The 13,980-nt window shown below is 39.6% G+C and overlaps 9 non-coding genes across 9 annotated transcripts; all 9 read right to left on the bottom strand.

Moving 5' to 3' along the window:
- Positions 1-293: 293 nt before the first annotated feature.
- On the bottom strand, positions 294-365 carry trnaq-uug (transfer RNA glutamine (anticodon UUG)). The gene has a single exon. It is a non-coding gene; the product is annotated as a tRNA-Gln (tRNA).
- Positions 366-592: 227 nt separating this feature from the next.
- trnap-agg (transfer RNA proline (anticodon AGG)) lies at positions 593-664 on the bottom strand. The gene has a single exon. It is a non-coding gene; the product is annotated as a tRNA-Pro (tRNA).
- A 723-nt stretch (positions 665-1,387) lies between these two features.
- On the bottom strand, positions 1,388-1,459 carry trnaq-uug (transfer RNA glutamine (anticodon UUG)). The gene has a single exon. It is a non-coding gene; the product is annotated as a tRNA-Gln (tRNA).
- Positions 1,460-2,190: 731 nt separating this feature from the next.
- On the bottom strand, positions 2,191-2,262 carry trnaq-uug (transfer RNA glutamine (anticodon UUG)). Its single transcript has one exon. It is a non-coding gene; the product is annotated as a tRNA-Gln (tRNA).
- Positions 2,263-2,359: 97 nt separating this feature from the next.
- trnap-ugg (transfer RNA proline (anticodon UGG)) lies at positions 2,360-2,431 on the bottom strand. The gene has a single exon. It is a non-coding gene; the product is annotated as a tRNA-Pro (tRNA).
- Positions 2,432-3,153: 722 nt separating this feature from the next.
- On the bottom strand, positions 3,154-3,225 carry trnaq-uug (transfer RNA glutamine (anticodon UUG)). The gene has a single exon. It is a non-coding gene; the product is annotated as a tRNA-Gln (tRNA).
- Positions 3,226-7,358: 4,133 nt separating this feature from the next.
- trnaq-uug (transfer RNA glutamine (anticodon UUG)) lies at positions 7,359-7,430 on the bottom strand. The gene has a single exon. It is a non-coding gene; the product is annotated as a tRNA-Gln (tRNA).
- Positions 7,431-8,333: 903 nt separating this feature from the next.
- On the bottom strand, positions 8,334-8,405 carry trnaq-uug (transfer RNA glutamine (anticodon UUG)). Its single transcript has one exon. It is a non-coding gene; the product is annotated as a tRNA-Gln (tRNA).
- Positions 8,406-8,773: 368 nt separating this feature from the next.
- Positions 8,774-8,845, bottom strand: trnaq-uug (transfer RNA glutamine (anticodon UUG)). Its single transcript has one exon. It is a non-coding gene; the product is annotated as a tRNA-Gln (tRNA).
- Positions 8,846-13,980: the final 5,135 nt, after the last annotated feature.

Genomic DNA, 13,980 nt, shown 5'->3' with positions numbered 1-13,980 from the left:
CAAGAGAACTTAAAGGGCTCATCCAGGATTTAAATCCGGGACCTCTCACACCCAAAGCGAAAACTCAAACCCTTAGACCAACGAGCCACTAAAACTTGAAGTTTTCACATGGCTTCAGAAGCAGCGCATGGTCATAATCATTATGTAACAATTGAGTCAGAACATACCTTCAAAATCGCAGCCCTAGACCAACAAGGTGAGTCACTCGTTTGCTTTTAAATTTTTGTTGTTGTTGTCCAGCTGCTTCAGTAAACTAAATTGATCTCACCCGTTTCACAGATTTAAGAAGGAAGAGGTTCCACCAAGATTTGAACTCGGATCACTGGATTCAAAGTCCAGAGTGCTAACCATTACACCATGGAACCAAGACGCTTGCAATAGGCTATCTAATGCTCAGAAACTGGCGTTGAAACAGGCCTCTGTGAAAGTCAAGCTGATTTGAACTCGGATCACTGGATTCAAAGTCCAGAGTGCTAACCATTACACCATGGAGCCAAGACACTCATTAGAGGCTATCTAATGCTCGGAAACTGGCGTTGAAACAGGCCTCTGTGAAAGTCAAGCTGTCCCTCAAAACAAAAAACAACCACAAGGGCTCGTCCGGGATTTGAACCCGGGACCTCTCGCACCCTAAGCGAGAATCATACCCCTAGACCAACGAGCCAATGAAACTCAGAAACTTTGCATGGCAACACTATCTGCTGACAAACCGGCATTCTCTGAAAAAGGCCTCTGTGTAAACCTCGACGCTCTCATAAAACATGCGACAACTGTACGGGCTCACCCGGAATTTCAACATGAGCGAGAATCATTCTCCTAGAACAGCAAGCCACTGTGCAAAGAAAGGTTTTTCGTGGCGATACTATCTGCTGACAAACTGGAATTCTTCGAAAGAAGTTTTTATGAAAGCCATAATGCCGCCCTGTAAAACACAAGACAACTTAAAGGGCTCGTCCAGGATTTGAATCCGGGACCTCTCACACCCAAAGCGAAAACTCAAACCCTTAGACCAACGAGCCACTAAAACTTGAAGTTTTGACATGGCGTCAGAAGCAGCGCATGGTCATAAATCTTTATGTAACAATTGAGTCGGAACGTACCTTCAAAATCGCAGCCCTAGACCAACAAGGTGAGTCACTCGTTTGCTTATAAATTTTTGTTGTTGTTGTCCAGCTGCTTCAGTGAAGTAAATTGATTTCACCCGTTTCACAGATTTAAGCTGCATGGCAAAATCACACATAACATTGAGTAAGTGATTGGTGGAGGAGGATGGTAATAGCATCAAATAACTACCTCAGCGTATAGTATCAGAACCACTCACTGAATGGTGTGATTGAAAATGGTCTCATTCACTTCACTTATTTGAAGCTGCAAGGAGAGAAGGAAGAGGTTCCACCAAGATTTGAACTCGGATCACTGGATTCAAAGTCCAGAGTGCTAACCATTACACCATGGAACCAAGACGCTTACAAACGGCTATCTAATGCTCGGAAACTGGCGTTGAAACAGGCCTCTGTGAAAGTCAAGCTGTCCCTCAAAACAAAAAACAACCACAAGGGCTCGTCCGGGATTTGAACCAGGGACCTCTTGCACCCTAAGCGAGAATCATACCCCTAGACCAACGAGCCAATGAAAATCAGGAACTTTGCATGGCAACACTATCTGCTGACAAACCGGCATTCTCTGAAAAAGGCCTCTGTGTAAACCTCGACGCCCTCATAAAACATGCGACAACTGTACGGGCTCACCCGGAATTTCAACATGAGCGAGAATCATTCTCCTAGAACAGCAAGCCACTGTGCAAAGAAAGGTTTTTCGTGGCGATACTATCTGCTGACAAACTGGATTTCTTCGAAAGAAGTTTTTATGAAAGCCATAATGCCGCCCTGTAAAACACAAGACAACTTAAAGGGCTCATCCAGGATTTGAATCCGGGACCTCTCACACCCAAAGCGAAAACTCAAACCCTTAGACCAACGAGCCACTAAAACTTGAAGTTTTCACATGGCGTCAGAAGCAGCGCATGGTCATAAATCTTTATGTAACAATTTAGTCAGAACATACCTTCAGAATCGCAGCCCTAGACCAACAAGGTGAGTCACTCGTTTGCTTATAAATTTTTGTTGCTGTTGTCCAGCTGCTTCAGTGAAGTAAATTGATCTCACCTGTTTCACAGATTTAAGCAGGAAGAGGTTCCACCGAGATTTGAACTCGGATCACTGGATTCAAAGTCCAGAGTGCTAACCATTACACCATGGAACCAACATGCTCAAAAGAGGCTATCTAATGCTCGGAAACTGGCGTTGAAACAGGCCTTTGTGAAAGTCAAGCTGTCCCTCAAAACAAAAGACAACCGAAAGGGCTCGTCCGGGATTTGAACCCGGGACCTCTCGCACCCAAAGCGAGAATCATACCCCTAGACCAACGAGCCAATGAAAATCTGCAACTTTACATGGCAACACTATCTGCTGACAAACCGGCATTCTCTGAAAAAGGCCTCTGTGTAAACCTCGACGCCCTCATAAAACATGCGACAACTGTACGGGCTCACCCGGAATTTGAACATGAGCGAGAATCATTCTCCTAGAATAGCAAGCCATTGTGCAAGGAAGGTTTTTCGTGGCGATACTATCTGCTGACAAACTGGAATTCTTCGAAAGAAGTTTTTATGAAAGCCATAATGCCGCCCTGTAAAACACAAGACAACTTAAAGGGCTCATCCAGGATTTGAATCCAGGACTTCTCACACCCAAAGCGAAAACTCAAACCCTTAGACCAACGAGCCACTAAAACTTGAAGTTTTCACATGGCGTCAGAAGCAGCGCATGGTCATAAATCTTTATGTAACAATTTAGTCAGAACATACCTTCAGAATCGCAGCCCTAGACCAACAAGGTGAGTCACTCGTTTGCTTATAAATTTTTGTTGTTGTTGTCCAGCTGCTTCAGTGAAGTAAATTGATTTCACCCGTTTCACAGATTTAAGCTGCATGGCATAATCACACATAACATTGAGTAAGTGATTGGTGGAGGAGGATGGTAATAGCATCAAATAGCTACCTCAGCGTATAGTATCAGAACCACTCACTGAATAGTGTGATTGAAAATGGTCTCATTCACTTCACTGATTTGAAGCTGCAAGGCGAGAAGGAAGAGGTTCCACCAAGATTTGAACTCGGATCACTGGATTCAAAGTCCAGAGTGCTAACCGTTACACCATGGAACCAAGACACTCATTAGAGGCTATCTAATGCTCGGAAACTGGCGTTGAAACAGGCCTCTGTGAAAGTCAAGCTGTCCCTCAAAACAAAAAACAACCGCAAGGGCTCGTCCGGGATTTGAACCCGGGACCTATCGCACCCTAAGCGAGAATCATACCCCTAGAGCAACGAGCCAATGAAAATCAGGAGCTTTACATGGCAACACTATCTGCACATATGATACAATCCTGTCAAAGTTTGAAATAGAACCCATGATACACTCTTTACATATACATTCCATTCATATATGATACACTCTTTACATGTGTAATCCATATATGATACTCTTTACATGTAAGTTCCATACATATGCATGCATGATACAGTCTTTACATATACATTCCATACATAGGCACACATGATACAATCTTTACATATACATTTCATACATCAACACATATGATATACTCCATATGTATGCACACGATACACTCTTTACATATACATACATGATACAGTCTTTACATATACATTCCATTTAAATATGATACACTTCATACATACATGAAACAATCTTTACATGGAAGTTCCATACATATGCACACATGATACAGTCTTTACATATACATACTTGATACAGTATTTACATATACATTTTTATACATCAACACATTTGATACAAGCCATACACATACTTTCCATACACACATGATACCGTCTTTTCCATACATAGGCACACATGATACAATCCTGTCTGGAATAGAACCCGGGTCCCTGGCATGACAGGTGAGTTACTTACCTCTGCGCTACTGGAAGGTGATGATACACATGCACACGATACACTCTGTACATATACACACACGATACAGTCTTTACATATACTGTACATATGATACAATCTTTACATATACGATACACTCCATACATAAGCACACATGATAAACTCTTTACATATATTCTATACATATGCACACATGATATAGTCTTTACATATACATTTCATACATCAACACATATGATACACTCTATATGATACAATCCTGTCAAAGTCTGGAATAGAACCCATGCACACATGATACACTCTTTACATATACACACATGATACAGTCTTTACGTATACATTTCATACATATACACTCTTTACATATACTTTCCACACATGATACAATCTTTATATATACATTCCATTCATATATGATACACTCTTTACACAGGTGAGTTATTTACCACTGAGCTACTGGAAGGTGATGATACACTCTCTACATATACATTCTATACATACACGCATGATACAGTCTTTAGATATACATTCCATACATAATATACTCTTTACATGTAAGTTATGCACACAATATACTTCATATATACACATACACTCTTTAAATGTGTATTCCATTCATGATACTCTTTACATTTGTAATCCATTCATGATACTCTTTACATGTAAGTCCATACATATGCACCCAGAATACACGATACACTCTTTACATGTGTATTCCACACATGTTACAATCCTGTACATACATATTGCGCTACTGGAACGTCATGATACATTCTCTACATATACATTCCATACATACACACACGATACACTCTCTACATATACATTCCATACATATGCACATATGATATAGTCTTTACATAGACATTTCATACATATACTTTCCATACATGATACAGTCTTTACATATACATTTCATACAATAACACATATGATACACTCCATACATATGTACATATGATACAATCCTGTCAAAGTTTGGAATAGAACCCATGCACACATGATACATTCTTTACATATACATTTCATACATATACATTCCATTCATATATGATATATTCTTTACATGTGTAATCCATATATGATACTCTTTACATGTAAGTTCCATACATATGCACGCATGATACAGTCTTTACATATACATTTTTATACATCAACATCATGAGACAAGCCATTCATTCCATACAGATGCACACATGATACAGTCTTAACATATACATTCCATACATAGGAACACATGATACACTATATATGATACAATCCTGTCAAAGTCTGGAATAGAACCCAGGTCCCTGGCGTGACAGGTGGGTTACTTACCTCTGCGCTACTGGAAGGTGATAATACACATGCACACTGCACATGATACACACATGTACATATGCACACATGATATAGTCTTTACATAGACATTTCATACATATACAATCCATTCATATATGATACACTCCATACATATGTACACATGATACTCTTTACATGCAAGTTTTATACATATGCACACATGATACAGTCATATGCACACATGATACACTTCATACACGATACGCTCTTTACATGTGTAACCCATACATGATACTCTTTACATGTAAGTTCCATACATTTACACACATGATACAGTCTTTACATATACATTTCATATATCAACACATATGATACACTCCATAAGTATGCACACATGATACACCATACACTCTTTACATGTGTATTCCACACATGACACGTAAATACCATACATATGCACACATGATAAACTCTTTACATATATTCTGTACATATGCACACATGATAGTCTTTACATATACATTTCACATGTCAACACATATGGAGTATATCATATGTATGCAAACATGATACACTCTTTAAATATATATTCTATACATGATACAGTCTTTACATATACATTCAAATATGATACATTTCATACAAACATGATACAATCTTTACATGTGTAATACATACATGATACTGTGTACATGTAAGTTCCATACATTTACACACATGATACAGTCTTTACATATACATTCCTTACATCAACACACGATACACTCTTTACATATACAGTACATAAATGATGCAATCTTTACATATACATTCCATTCATATATGTTACACTCCATATATGATACAGTATTTACATCAACACATTTGATACAAGCCATACACATGCTTTTCATACATAGGTACACATGATACAATCTATATATGATACATATCCTGTCAAAGTCTGGAATAGAACCCAGGTCCCTGGCATGACAGGTAAGTTACTTACCTCTGCGCTACTGGTGACAGGTGAGTCACTTACATCTGCGCTACTGGAAGGTGATGATACAGCTGCGCTACTGGAAGGTGATGATACGGCTGCGCTACTGGAAGGTGATGATACACATGCACACTGCACATGATACACACATGTACATATGCACACATGATATAGTCTTTACATAGACATTTCATACATATACAATCCATTCATATATGATACACTCCATACATATATACACATGATACTCTTTACATGCAAGTTCTATACATATGCACAAATGATACAGTCTTTACATATACATTTCATACATCAACACATATGTAACACTCCGTACATATGCACCAATGATACAATCCTGTCAAAGTTTGGAACAGAACCCATGCACACATGAAACACTCTTTACATATACACACGATACAGTCTTTACGTGTACAATGTACATTCCATTCATATATGATACAGTCCATACATATGCACACATGATACTCTTTACATGCAAGTTCCATACATATGCACACATGACACAGTCTTTACATATACATCAACACATGATACACTCCAACGAATATCACGAACTTTACATGGCAACACTATCTGCTGACTAACTCTCTGAAAAAGGCCTCTGTGTAAACCTCGACGCCCTCATAAAACATGCGACAACTGTATGGGTTCAACCAGAATTTGAACATGAGCGAGAATCATTTTCCTAGAACAGCAAGCCACTGTGCAAGGAAGGTTTTTCGTGGCGATACTATCTGCTGACAAACTGGAATTCTTCAAATGAAGTTTTTATGAAAGCCATAATGCCGCCCTGTAAAACACAAGAGAACTTAAAGGGCTCATCCAGGATTTGAATCCGGGACCTCTCACACCCAAAGCGAAAACTCAAACCTTTAGACCAACGAGCCACTAAAACTTGAAGTTTTCACATGGCGTCAGAAGCAGCGCATGGTCATAAGTCTTTATGTAACAAGTGAGTCAGAACATACCTTCAAAATCGCAGCCCTAGACCAACAAGGTGAGTCACTCGTTTGCTTTTAAATTTTTGTTGTTGTTGTCAAGCTGCTTCAGTGAAGTAAATTGATCTCACCCGTTTCACAGACTTAAGAAGGAAGAGGTTCCACCGAGATTTGAACTCGGATCACTGGATTCAAAGTCCAGAGTGCTAACCATTACACCATGGAACCAAGACGCTTACAAACGGCTAGCTAATGCTCGGAAACTGGCGTTGAAACAGGCCTCTGTGAAAGTCAAGCTGTCCCTCAAAACAAAAAACAACCTCAAGGGCTCGTCCGGGAGCTGAACCCGGGATGAAAATGAAAATCAAATCAACCCTAAGCGAGAATCATACCCCTAGACCAACGAGCCAATGAAAATCAAGAATTTTACATGGCAACACTATCTGCTGACAAACCGGAATTCTCTGAAAAAGGCCTCTGTATAAACCTCGACGTCCTCATAAAACATGCGACAACTGTATGGGCTCAACCAGAATTTGAACATGAGCGAGAATCATTCTCCTAGAACAGCAAGCCACTGTGCAAGGAAGGTTTTTCGTGGCGATACTATCTGCTGACAAACTGGAATTCTTCAAATGAAGTTTTTATGAAAGCCATAATGCCGCCCTGTAAAACACAAGAGAACTTAAAGGGCTCATCCAGGACTTGAATCCGGGACCTCTCACACCCAAAGCGAAAACTCAAAACCTTAGACCAACGAGCCACTAAAACTTGAAGTTTTCACATGGCGTCAGAAGCAGCGCATGGTCATAAATCATTATGTAACAATTGAGTCAGAACATACCTTCAAAATCGCAGCCCTAGACCAACAAGGTGAGTCACTCGTTTGCTTATAAATTTTTGTTGTTGTTGTCCAGCTGCTTCAGTGAAGTAAATTGATTTCACCCGTTTCACAGATTTAAGCTGCATGGCAAAATCACACATAACATTGAGTAAGTCATTGGTGGAGGAGGATAGTGATAGCATCAAATAGCTATCTCAGCGTAGAGTATCAGAACCACTCACTGATTGGTGTGATTGAAAACGGTCTCATTCTCTTCACTGATTTGAAGCTGCAAGGAGAGAAGGAAGAGGTTCCACCGAGATTTGAACTCGGATCACTGGATTCAAAGTCCAGAGTGCTAACCATTACACCATGGAACCAATACCCTTAATAGAGGCTATCTAATGCTCGGAAACTGGCGTTAAAACAGGCCTTTGTGAAAGTCAAGCTGTCCCTTAAAACAACCGCAAGGGCTCGGCCGTGATTTGAACCCGGGACCTCTCACACCCAAAGCGAGAATCATACCCCTAGACCAACGAACCACAAAACTTGAAGTTTTCACATGGCGTCAGAAGCAGCGCATGGTCATAAAACTTTATGTAAGAATTGAGTCAGAACGTACCTTCAAAATCGCAGCCCTAGACCAAGAAGGTGACTCACTCGTTTGCTTATATATTTTTGTTGTTGTTGTCCAGCTGCTTCAGTGAAGTAAATTGATCTCACCCGTTTCACAGATTTAAGATGGTAGAGGTTCTACCGAGATTTGAACTCGGATCACTGGATTCAAAGTCCAGAGTGCTAACCATTACACCATGGAACCAAGACACTTCTTACAGGCTATCTAATGCTCAGAAACTGGTGTTGAAACAGGCCTCTGTGAAATCCAAGCTGTCCCTCAAAACAAAAATCAACCGCAAGGGCTCGTCCAGGATTTTAACCCGGGACCTCTCACACCTAAAGCGAGGATCATACCCCTAGACCAACTAGCCACTAAAACATGAAGTTTTCACATGGCATCAGAAGCAGTGCATGGTTGGAAATCTTTATGTAACAATTGAGTCAGTACATACCTTCAAAATTTCATGCGTTGAAGCAGGGCTTGTGCGTGACTTCTCCCACCCAAAAGCAGACTCGCAGCCCCAGACCGACAAGTTGAGTCACTCGTTTACTTAGAAATTTTTGTTGTCCAGCTGTTTCAGTAAACAAATTGATCTCATCCGTTTCACAGATTTATGCTGCATGGCAAAACCACACATAACGTTACATAAGTGATTGATGAAGGAGGATCGTGATAGCATCAAACAGCTATCTCAGCGTATAGTATCAAAACTACTCACTGATTGGTGTGACTGAAAATGGTCTCATTCAGTTCACTGATTGGAAGCAAGGAGAGAAGGAAGAGGTTCCACTGATATTTGGACTCGGATCACTTGATTCAAAGTCTAGAGTGCTAACCATTACACCATGGAAACAAAACCCTTCTTATGGGCTATCTAATGCTCGGAAACTGGCATTGAAACAGGCCTCTTTGAAAGCCAAGCTGTCCCTCAAAGCAAAAACAACTGCAAGGGCTCGTCCAGTAAATGAACCTGGGACCTCTCACACCCGAAGCAAGAATCATACCCCTAGACCAACGAGCCAATAAAAAGCAGCAAGTTTACATGGCAACACCATCTGCTGACAAACCGGCATTCTCTGAAAACGACACTTCAAAGCCATAATGCCCCCCTGTAAAATACAAGACAGCTGCAAGCGCTCATTCGGGATTTGAATCCAGGACTTCTCGCACCCAAAGCGAGAATCATACCCCTAGACCAACAAGCCACCAACAATTACAGCGTTCACATGGCATCAGAAGCAGTGCATGGTTGGAAAACTCGCAGCCCCAGACCGACAAGTTGAGTCTCACACCCTAAGCGAGAATCATACCCCTAGACTTGATGTTTTCTTATGGCATCAGAAGCATGACATTCTCACATAGACAAGTGGTTGAGAGTTCAACTGTGGTGCAAGCAGCCTGAGTTCAAATCCCACAAAACCAGTTTTCGAAATTTGAGATTTTATTTTTATTTTATTTTTTCAAAGAGTATATAAGACGTATTTAAGTCAATAACAACCACCATTACAATGTATAGAGTGTATCAAGTGTGCACATGTATGGAGTGTATCATGTGTGTATATTTATAGAGTGTGTTAAGTGTGCATATGTATAGAGTGTATCATGTGTGCATATGTATGTAAGGACTCATGTGTATAGAGTTTATCATGTATCATGTGTGTATATGTAGAGTATCATGTGTGCATATGTATGGAGTGTATCATGTGTGTATATGTAGAGTATCATGTGTGCATATGTATAGAGTGTATCAAGTGTGCATATGTATGTAAGGACTCATGTGTATAGAAGTGTATCATGTATGGAGTGTATCAAGTGTGACTATGTATAGAGTGTGTTTTCTCTCTTGCTTCCGTTATATCAGCCACAAATTATTATTGTTTGTTTGTTTGTTTTCTTTTGTTGTTACCTAAGCAGTATTAATTTTGTTTATAGATCTTTAAAACTTTATCTAAGACTGAACAGTGATGAAAAGTATGTATTTTTTGGTTTAGAAAACATTTTCGTTGTACTGTTTTAAAAAATAACAGTTGATTTGATTTAAAAGTGTGTGTTGAGTTATTTTTATTTTCTCCTTTTCTTTTTCATTGTGTGTATGATGGTTGAGTGCTTGCCGCAGCTATCCAGGGTTTTAATGTATTATTTGGCAAGGTAATCTTGTCTGGCGCCCGAAGGTTTATTAAAAATACAGATAACTATTTTTATTTTGTTTGAGGTCCGCTGGGAGTGGGATTAAGAGCCGTGGAAAAGACACTTGTCGCAGTGGACCAGTGGTTGCATGTTAGACTGTGGTGCAGGCAGTCCGTGTTTGAATCCGACCAGTTTTCGAAATTTGAATTTTTATTTTTTCAACGAATATATACGTCTTATTTAAATCAATAACAACCACCATTACAGGACTCATGTGTGTATATGTGTCATGTATGGAGTGTATCATTAACTTCCAGTAACTCAGTGGATACATGACTTACCTCTCATGCCAGAGACCCGTGTTCTATACCAGACCCTGACAGGAGTTTATCAAGTGTGCATATGTATAGAATGTATCATGTCTGTGTATTTGTATCAAGTGTATATGTAGAGTATCATGTGTGCATATGTATGTAAGGAGTTATGTGTATATGTATAGAGTTATCAAGTGTGCATGTGTATCATGTGCTATATGAGTGTGAATATGCTGTGATGAGATGCTCTCCCATTTTTTCCAAGTGCCACTAGGGGGCGCTGCTCCGACTTGCCCTTCCTTGAGCTTCCAAACAATACTTCCGGGGTTGGGAGGAATCGGAGAGGAGTGGGCTTAACAGCCGTGGAAAAGCCATTTCTCACAGTTCCCATGTGGAGCTGTGGTTGAATGTTAGACTGTGGTGCAGGCAGTCCATGTTTGAATCCCACCAAATAGAATTTTCAAAATTTAAATTTTTTCAAAGAGTATATAAGACTTATTTAAGTCAATAACAACCACTGTTACAATGTATAGAGTGTATCAAGTGTGCATATGTATGGAGTGTATCATGTGTGTATATGTAGAGTATCATGTGTGCATATGTATAGAGTGTATCATGTGTGTTATGTATAGAGTGTATCATGTGTGCATATGTATGTAAGGCCTCGTGTATCATGTGTGCATATGTATGGAGTGTATCAAGTGAGTATATATTTGTAGTGTATCATGTGAATATGTGTATGTATAGAGTGTATTGTGTGTGTATGTGTATAGAGTGTATCATATGTGGGTATATTTATGGAGTGTATCGTGTGTATATGTAGAGCGTGTATCATTCGTGCATATGTATAGAGTGTATCATGTCAGTATATGTGTAGAGTTAGTATGTATAGAGTGTATCAAGTGTGCATATGAATGTAAAGACTCATGAGTGTTTGTGTGTATGTATGGAGTGTATCATTTGTGCATATGTATGGAGTGCATATGCATAGAAAATGTGTATATACAGTATATTATGTGTGGAGTGTATATGTATAGAGTATATCTTGTGTGCATATGTATGGAGTGTTTCATGTGTGCATATGTACGGAGTGTATCATCTGTGCTTATGTATGGAGTGCATCATGTGTGTATATGTATAGAATGTATCATGTATCGAGTGTATCGAGTGTGCATATGTGTAGAGTGTATCATGTGTGTATATGCATGATATGTGTATATGTATGGAGTGTATCATCAACTTCCAGTAGTTCAGTAGATACGTGACTCACCTCTCACACCAGAGTCCCGGGTTTTATAACAGACCCAGACAGGAGTGTATCATGTGTGCATATGTATGTAAGGACTCAAGTATATCAAGTGTATTAAGTGTATCATGTATGTGTATATGTATAGAGTGTATATGTAGAGCGTGTATCATGTGTGTATATGTCTAGAGTTTGTATGTATAGTGTATCAAGTGTGTATATGTATGTAAGGACTCGTGTGTAAATGTATAGAGTGTATCATCAGTGCATATGTATGTATGGAGTGTATATGCATAGAAAATGTGTAGAGTGTATCGTGTCCATATGTATGGAGAGTATCGTGTGTGCATATGTATAAAGTGTATCATGTGTGTTTATGAATGGAGGGACTCATGTGTGCCTATGTATGTATTTAGTTTGCATGTTCTCCCTGCGTTTGTATGGGTTTCCTCCGGGTGCTCCGGTTTCCCCCACATTCCAAAAACACGTGGTACAGGTAAATGGGGAAGGCTAAATTGTCCGTAGTGGGGGAATGTGTATGCAGAGATGGGTTGCGGCTGGAAGGGCATCCGCTGCATAAAACATGTGCAGGATAAGATGACTGTTCAATCCGCTGTGGCGACCCCGGATTAATAAAGGGACTAAGCCAAAAAAGATAATGAATGAATGTATCATGTATGCATATGTATGGAGTGTATCATGTGTGTATGTGTATGGAGTGTGTGGCGATGCAAGGTTTAACAACCACAGACAGACCGCCCGCCTTCTGAGTCCTTATATGGAAATTCCTCAGTTATGAAAAATATAAAAATAGATCAATAGAGGGACCCGGGGGAGAAGTGAGGAGGTGTTCTGTGGTTGGTTGGAGGAAGAAGATGGTCTGAGCGGAAGTGAAGGTGGAGCTAGTGTTCCAGACTTGCCAGAATAATGGAGTGTCCTGATAAAGAAAGGTAATCGATGTTTTTTTAAGCGCAACTGTACTAATCTGCACTGTAAGTTATCTTGCTGGATCGTTTACGGAGGGGTGCCGACTCGTATGTAAGTAAGAGTCTTTCAAATTTGCTATGTTCAAGACTAAAATCTTCACCTCAAAACATCGTATCCTCTGGAGGCCAAGTCATCTGTCGTGAGAGCTGAAATCCTGGTACTACCAAAACTAGTTCGTACGGGATCCACAGACACTCACACAACACACTCAATTTCCCTTGTGTGAGTATAGATTTTGAATTCCCCTCTTTGTTTGTTTGTTTGTTTGTTTTTTATTTTAAATAATTCAATTGGGGTAATTTTGTTTTGCTTGTTGACGCTCATTTATTTTTGTTTGTTTTTTGCTTTTGATTTGGACTGTTGCCAAATCAGAAAACTGCCTTTTTATGAAAGTGGTAGCTACAGTTTATTTTGGTTGTGTTTTCTTCCTTTTTGTAAGTAAAATAAAATAATACTGGGCTTTAAGTTGTTGCTGTTGTAAGATGTTGATTGAATATTTCTTATTTTGTTGTCTGTCACTTTAGTTGAGAAATATAACCCGAGTTAAAATGAATGTTGTTTGATCATTTATTCCCATTCATTTTAAGAGTTCACACTCAGCTGATGATTCATCAAAAGCTTGTTTGGCATGCTGTCCCGAGAGAGAGCCCCCGAGCTCAAGG

Source organism: Danio aesculapii, chromosome 9 (assembly GCF_903798145.1).
Source record: "Danio aesculapii chromosome 9, fDanAes4.1, whole genome shotgun sequence".
Lineage (NCBI taxonomy): Eukaryota > Metazoa > Chordata > Actinopteri > Cypriniformes > Danionidae > Danio > Danio aesculapii.
This window is presented reverse-complemented; position numbering and strand designations above follow the sequence as displayed.